Source organism: Aegilops tauschii, chromosome 1 (genome assembly GCF_002575655.3).
Source record: "Aegilops tauschii subsp. strangulata cultivar AL8/78 chromosome 1, Aet v6.0, whole genome shotgun sequence".
NCBI classification, from domain to species: Eukaryota; Viridiplantae; Streptophyta; class Magnoliopsida; order Poales; family Poaceae; genus Aegilops; species Aegilops tauschii.
This window is the reverse complement of record NC_053035.3, coordinates 137,162,186-137,170,560: the sequence shown is the minus strand read 5'-3', so window position 1 is coordinate 137,170,560 and position 8,375 is coordinate 137,162,186.

The window sequence follows — 8,375 nt, the reverse complement described above, 5'->3', positions numbered from 1 at the left end:
GGTCTCACACTCCCATTCGGGTGGACCAACGGCATTCCGACAAAACCGAGCTACTGCCCATGACACTCTCCCAGCCACTCCGACCAACTCCCCTCTGGGATAAGTCATGGGTGGCCCCGTGCCTACCAAAGACATGAACGACCACCGTCGTGGCAAAACGGTCCCAAACGGGGACATGAGCTCAAAACCAAACATGGGCACACAAGGCTTATGCCGTCCTACCCGGCCAAGGTAGCGCCCGCGCATAACCTTCCCTCGTTGGAGGCAGCGGTGAGAGGCATGGCAATACACCCAGTTAGGACCTTCCCATAAAAGGCAAATGTGGTTGCACTGGTCAGCTCGATTTGGTGGCACCATGACTCAGCCAACAGATGTTCAAGTTCATTATTATCCAGTTAAACTTGAATGCAATAAGCTGAGCCATATTAAAAATAACATGATGCATCTACAATGCAAGATACGAACATGAGCATGGATGTGCAACATAATCCTCAAGCATATCAACAATCATATATCATATATCTGAATGAGCATGACATACGGACGGGCATGAATAACACATCATAACTCTACCATAAGCATAGCATGACCACTAGCATCATGAATAAATACCATGCAAGAACACATCAGTAACATCTCCGAGTAAACACTTAACCAACTAACAGCAAAGAAACATGCAACTCAACGGTATCGGTAACCGACGATAGTCATGTACCGAAGAACATGACCAACCCAACATGTACTACTACCAAGCATGGCAATATTAAAATAATACTAGCAAGTAGAACATGATAACCAGGTGCATATGAACATACCCTGAAAGTAAACACAGATCCATAGCATAACCGAAACAATGGTAGTAGTAGCAAAACAAATAGACATTTATTTAAGATTCAAGTTGAAACCAATGCTACTGCATGGCTATCGTGCAAATGGTGGTTATGGCTTGCCTGGGGTGACGGAGACTCCGGAAAAAGTGCGGTGAAGCCGCGGAACGAAACACCGGACGTTTCTCTCTTGGAGGGAGCTGATTAGAGGCAAGGGCAAAATGGTCATTTTCACCGTGGGACCACCTAGTGTAAATGTTACCAACAGAAAGAGCTCGACGAGACGAAGACGTGAGCGTTGGTTTCACCTCGATCGGAGTTACGGTCGCGAAGTTATGAGGGGTGGAAGATCAGGGACTTTTTTGTAAAAATAATATTCACAGCCGGGTCCCTGAGTGGATAAGACAGAAACACTTTTTAGGAAATAAACTTTCCGAGTTAGAAAACGTATTCTGGGCTGATGAAGGAAACAAGTACGTTTCGGGCAAATGAAAGCGTACAAATGGAAATACGCCTGCGGGCAAATGAAAACGCACTCACCCGGGGGCACTTCCACTTGTCACGTCAGCGGCGCACTTGGGCCACTGATGGGCCAGGCCCAGTGGCAGGGGAGGGGGCCAGGCGCGGGCATCTTCTTCCTCCCGCTGCTCCCCCTTGGGGGATAGAAGAGGCAGGGGAGGGGCCATATTGCCGGCGACGTGGTGGCCGGCTCAGGCCACCTCAGGCCGAGCGACGACCACCGGCAAGATCTGGGGACCGCGCCGCATCCATCCCCATGCAGAGGGAGTGCCGGGGAGGAGCCGAACGACCGCGGCGATGGAGGAACAGAGGCGGGCTCCGGCGGCCTTTTCCTTGGAGGAGGAGCACTCCGGCGACGGGGAGGCTAGGGCGAGAGGGCGGGGCGACTCGCTGAAGTGTGGGGGAGAGCTAGGCGGTGTCGGGGGAGAGGGAGGAGCTCCGGATGGTGGAGACGACGAGGCGGCCGAGAGGAACGGGCGGCGGCCGGACGAGGAGCACGCGGCCAGAGGGACTCCGGGGCAAAACGAAGAGGTGGGGGAGGTGCGCCGGAGCGAGTAGAACACGATGGTGGTGGTGGAACGGAGAGAAGAGGGCTAGGCTCGCCGGAACCGAGGAGGAACCGCGGAGGCCTTGGCAGACAGAGGTGAACTCCGGTGAGGGCTCGGGGACGCTCTAGAGAGCTCGGCCGACATGCCAAAACAGAGCAGAGGACGGACGCATCACGGGGAGTTCGACGGTCACGCGACGGCAGCGATGCAGGGCGGGGTAGCGACTCAGGCCGATGCAGTCGAGCACAGGCTAGTTCCTAGACAAGGTTTGGCGTCGAGACGAGGAGGAAGGCGATGGGAACAGGGGCGGGAACACTCCAGAGCACGAGTGTGGCTGGTCGCGACCCGTGGTCACCGCGTGAACTGGCATACACGGTGCCAAATGATCGGCCACATCATGTCTAGTAGATGGACCCTGATACCCTTAGTCCAAATGCAGAAAGAATTTGGTCCAGGGGCAAAGAAGTGATTTTTAGGTTGATCCAAAACATTTTGGCAGCAAGGTGTGTGTGATGCAGGGGGACAAATCCAGGAGGAGATAGAGGCTGAGCTTTGGCATGGCTTGATCACATGCCAAGGTGACTGTGTTGGCCAAGAATAGGACGAAGAGGAGCTCTCTAGAGGGTAGTTGCTGTAGTAATGGCCCCACTGGTCAGAATAGGAGATTTGGATGATGCACTCACATGAAGATGCAAGTTGAGATGAAATTGGGCATGGCCCAATGATTTGAGTATATGAAGATGCTCAAAAAGTTTTAGGCCATTTGGACGAACCAAAATGGTACTTGCTTCATATAGCATCTCCCTAGACAAAATTTTGTAAAAATTGCACAGTGCAAATGGTTTAACGGATTGAGCCCAAACTTGGTAGAGAGAGTTGATATGAATAGGAGAATGCCCTGAAAAATTTTCAGCTTAAATCAAGCAAGATAAAATATGGTTGCTTCACAAACTGAAAACCTGACCAGAAACTAAGATTTGGAGCTGAGCTCACATAGATGAGTTAAATGAGCTCAAATTTGTTGGAGAGTCATGATTTGATCATATGAATGACCTTGCAAAATTTCAACTCATTTGTATATTCCTAACTAGTACTTCTTTCACAATCACTTCCCTCAGACAGGAACTTTGAAAAATTGCTCAGGAATATTTACTAAGCAAATTGAGTTCAATTTTGGCATGGTGCAATTATATGGACAGGAAAAGATGTCCAAAAGGTTTGGGGTCAATCAAGCAAAGATAGATGACACTTCCTTCTCAAACCACAACTTAGGGCAGAATCAGAAAAGGAATATTTGTGAATTATCTTTGATGATACCAAGGAAAGATTTTGACATATTTGTGGAAGACATGACCCAAACAATTAATGAGAATTATTTGCGAATTTTGGGAGTGACAGAAATATGGGTTGCTTCACAACCTAGGGCAAATAGGATAATTCCTTTATCAGAAAAGGAATATTCCCAATAAAAGAATATTGGGATTTGAGCTAGGATGAAAATGACATGATCTAGGGATGATAATGAGGATGACAAGCCACTATAAAACCTAGGAAGACATGACCTTCCCAAGTTTTGGAACCATATAGCCACAGAAAAGCAATTCAAATCAAGAAATCCAAGAAAATCAAAGGAAAAAAGAAACGGGCAAAATCCAGGGTGTTACAATGATCTCCCCAAGGATGGCATCCGGGAGATCGCTGATGCGGTCTAGCCGAGATTCTGCGGGTTCCTGGGATCCGGTGGGGGCTGGCTCGCCGCTTCACCCCGCGCTGCCAGGTGCGGGATCTACACAGGCGTCGCTGCTGGCGGGAGCCTCACACTACAAAAAAAAGACACATCCGTGACATTTTGGGCCGAACGAATTTTTTTTCTGTCATACTTATGACACTTCTATGACAATAATTGTGACAAAACCTGGTATCGACATAGATGTGGTGGGCTCCCACTTCTATGACAAAAAATCATGACAAAAAATGGGCTTTTCGTCCTGGGAGGGCTGGAGACGCAGCTGCATGACATTGTTTGGGCCATCCATGATGGAAAAAACCGTGGTAGAAGCGAGGGCGAGGAAAATATCGGGGAGTTCCCGGTTACGGTGGGTGGTCGGGGGCCGACCGATGCGCGTTTCTCTCATACGTACGCGCGTGTGTGCGAGTGTTTGGGCTCTAACTGAAGCCGAGCGATTGCACTACAGGCTATGCGTTACTGAACCCGAGCGATCGATCGATCCCTTGTTGTTAACTGAACCCGAGTGATTCCTTCGCTACTGCTGCTAACTGAAGCCGACCGAACACTGCTGCCTCCTTCCCTTGATGAACAATCAGCGTAGTTGAGGGGGTTTGGATGAACAGTTCCCGGTGGGGGTTGGATGAACAGGACCCCGTCGTAGTAGAGGTCGTTGCCGCTGGATGAACAGTACCCCAATCGATCGAGTCGGTGGATGAACAGGACCCCATGGAGGGCTGGTTGAACTGTAGCCGGTGGAGGGCTGGATGAACAGTAGCCCGTGGAGGGGTGGTTGAACAGGACCCCGTGGAGAGGGCTGGCTGAACAGTAGCCGGTGGAGGAGCGGTGGAGGCTGGATGAACAGGAGCCCGTGGATGAACAGTCGCAGGTGGAGGCTGGAGGAGGTCGGCGGTGGATGAACATGAGCCCGTGGAGGCAGTCGACGGTGGATGAACAGTATCCCGTGGAGTCCCGTTTTGCGGTACGCCACACCCCTCCCGATCAACAGGACCCCGTTTTGACCGTAGGAGGTTCGTTTCCTCCGTTTTGCGGTACGCCAGACCCCTCCTGATGAACAGCATCCCGTTTTGACCATGGCTGGTCGAACACAAGGCCGTTTCCTCTGTTCTGTGGTACGCCAGGCCTCGTTTCCATCGTTTATTTCGTCCAAGCCGGTTGGCTCCCGATGAACACGACGACGCATTCCGTTCCGACCCAGCCGGTTGCCTCCCCATGAACACGACAACGGGGCAGCTTCTCCGTTCTGACCCAGCCATGTACACGAGCCCTGGCCGTACATTTGCGCGAGTAGGCGTTCGAGACCCCGCCCGTATGTATGTACGTGACCGTATTTTCTTTCTTGCACCCTGGCTGCTGTACGTACGTGTACATGCTACGTGCGCGCCTCTACTACGACACGTGCGCACCTCTATATCCACCAGTATGTACGTACACGTTCGCAACCAGAATGACAATGCTATGTACGCTTCGACCAGGTGGGTCCGGACTGTCAGGCACTTCCTTGCGTGCGAAGATGTAGCTGGTGGGTCCCAGCAGTTAGGGGGAAACGTTTTTTTCGTGAAATACAGTGGCCCGTCTGGTGGGTCCCTGCTGTCAGGTGGAGGGATAATTATTTTTCGCATAATAAGGAGGCACTTCCTTGCTGCGGCCGCGGACCCAGCTGTCAGCCTCTCCACGTACAGTACTCTTCCGATGGAAGTCATTCCTTGACCACGTTGACCATGCCATGCCGAGAGCACCAGGGTGGTGGACGACGGCGAGGCCTAGGATGGGGACGACACGGAGCCGGGGAAGACGCGGCAGTGGTTGCCGATGCGGAGAGGAGTACGAGGGTTCATTGGTTCGGCTGCGGTGTGAGGCTGCCGTGGCCACGGAATAACATAGGGTGTGGGTGAGTAGAGGGATGGCCAGGCCAGCGGTGGGAGTAGTAGGGGGCGGTGAGGCCTCCACGACATCATAGCCGGCCACGGGAGGCAGGAGCACGCGGCACAACCGGCGCTGCTTTGGGCGGCTGGAGCAAGAAGACCAGAGGTTGAAGAAGCACTACGGCCATTGGATGGACATCGTACGGTCACTTGAGCTACAATCGTTCATATTGACTAAGTTGACAAAGCCCTCCGTCCTTGTCAACTTAGTAGGCCCACAAGTCAGCCTCCCATTATGCTGGGTCCCAGCTAGCAGGGGGAGTATTCTTTTTTTGCGTGTAATAAGGAGGCACTTCCTTGCGTGCGAAGATATAGCTGGTGGATCCGAGCTGTTAGCGGCGGGATTTTTTTTTTGCAAAATACAGAGGTCCTTACGGTGGGTCCCAGATGTCAGGTGGAGGAATCATTATTTTGCGCGTAATAAGGAGGCATTTCCTTGCGTACGGCCGTGGACCCAGCTGTCAGCCTCTCCATGTACAGTCCACTTCAGATGCATGTCGGTCGTTGACCACGTTGACCACGCCGCACCGAGAGCACCAGGGCGGTGGACGACGGCGAGGAGAAGGGAACGACACGGAGCCAGGGAACACTCGACAGTTGTTTCCCACGTGGAGGGGAGTACGAGAGTTTACTGGTTCGTCTGCCGTCGCCGGAGAATAACATCAGGTGTGGGTGAGTAGAGGGATGGCTAGGCCAGCGATGGGAGTATGGTGGGGCGGTGAGGCCTACACGGCAGCATAGCCGGCCGCGGGAGGAGGGAGCAGGCAGTCCCACCGGCTATTGTTTGAGCGGCTAGAGCAGGAAGAGCAGAGATTGAAGAAGCACGACGGCCGTTGGATGGACATCCAACAATCACTGCTTGTGCGTCAACCTTTTTTTCAGGAAAGCCTCAAATATGTGGAAAACAGCATACAACCAATCTGCCATTATTTCCAATAATTTACAGCCCATTTTCTAATTCTTAAGGGTTTTTTGGAGCCCATATTCTTTTTGTCAGCATTATAGCCCATATTGTGGCCACGGTTAAAAAATTATACGAAATTTTGCATATTTCGGTGTGGTCCGAACTGTTTTTAATCCCGAAATTTCGAGTCACATTCAAACTGATTTTAGAAATAAATGTATATCAATATAAAATCCAACAAATTGTCCACGCATAAAAATCAATGCAATTTAAAATCTCGAAATGAAAAAAAATTAGAAACTAATTGCCGGTTTGATGTGTTTTAAAAATGTACAACCCATTTCTCATTGCTGATAGGCCATTTTCTCGGCCAGCCGAATGAAGCTCTCCTCGTCTTAAAAAGATTTGCAGCCCAACAGGCCTCACAAAGTGACTTACTTGACAAATCACAAAAAAACTGGGCTAGCCATTTTCAGAAAGAAAGAAAAAAACTACTGGGCTGGTCTTTGGTAAACATAAAAGAAAAGGCTGTCTAGACAGGCCAGAGTGCCCCGGACAGCCCAGTTGACACCCTGCTTCCGTCTCAAAAACAAATTAGATAAATGCCACTCCAATTATGGCCATTCATAAAAATGCCACTGCAGTTTCCAAACTTTGAAAAATGCCACTGCAATTTTTGCAAACTTTGAAAAACGCCACTGCAATTTATGCAAACATTGAAAAAGCCACTCCAGACTTCAAAAAATGCCACTGGAAATGCATGAAATGGAATTTTTCAAAGTTTGGAAATTGCAGTGGCATTTCTCGAAATCACCAGATTTGGAGTGACATTTATCAAATTAACCCAAAACAAAAATAACTAGGCGAGCTGTTGGGTCCCTGGTGTCAGCCGCTCGTTGTGCAATTCTCTTGTTTATTGACTACGTTGACAATGGCCTGGGACCCAGATGTCAGAAATCCATTAGGAGGAGCCTTTTTTATTGGCTTGAAATAAGGAGGCACTTGCTTGCGTACTGCCATGACCGTGTACGCGTCAACCTGGTAGGCCCATAAGTCAGCCTCTAAACCCGTGGCGGACAAATACAACCCATTTAAAAAAATAACAACCCATTCCATATGTTCAAACGGAAAGTTCAACATTCAGAGCAAAGTAACAGGTCTGATCCAGATATAGAGTACTGAACTTCCAGGTTGACAACCATCATAGCCAAGTTAACTATCTACTCCCACTATTACTCTAGTAGTGTACAAGTACTAACTTACTCTTAGCTAACTAAACGATGCTGGCCGCCATCTGCGGTACACGCTAAACGCCGGCACCGGCGTCTTCCGCCTTGCCTCGGACTTGCCAGAGGTGCGATAGGGCGCGTTGCTCACGCACATTGGCCCTTTCCATGCCGGCGTGGTCCACCGAAGCTTCGACTTCTAAGCGGGAAACCCACTTGACGAGCTTGTAGTAAAATTCGGCGTCGCGAACGCGCGCATGCCCGACAGCCTCCAGGGCTATTTGCCGGGCGCCGGCCTCCACGTAGTCGGCCCAGTTGCGGGTGCTCTGCTCGCGACTCAGAGCGTCGGTGCGCTGCTGCTCCATGTCCCGCTGGCGGCGCAAATCGGCGATACGCTGCTCCTCCGCCAGGCGGTCGCGCTCCAACAACTCCTCATACTCCGCATTGCCATCTAAAGACCGATAGAAGGCCTCCTCCCTCCGTCTGCCTTCAGGTGAAAAACCGAACACTAGTTTCGGCGGTGACCGCCTCCGGTGTCGCCTATCGCGGACGGGCAGGGGCATGACAGACGTGGCGAGAGCGAGGATAAGTGGCGAGCGACGTCGGGCCGGTGGGGGCTTATGAGGATAGGGCGAGTTGGGTGATGGTGCCACCGGAGAAGCCCGGGAAACAATAATTA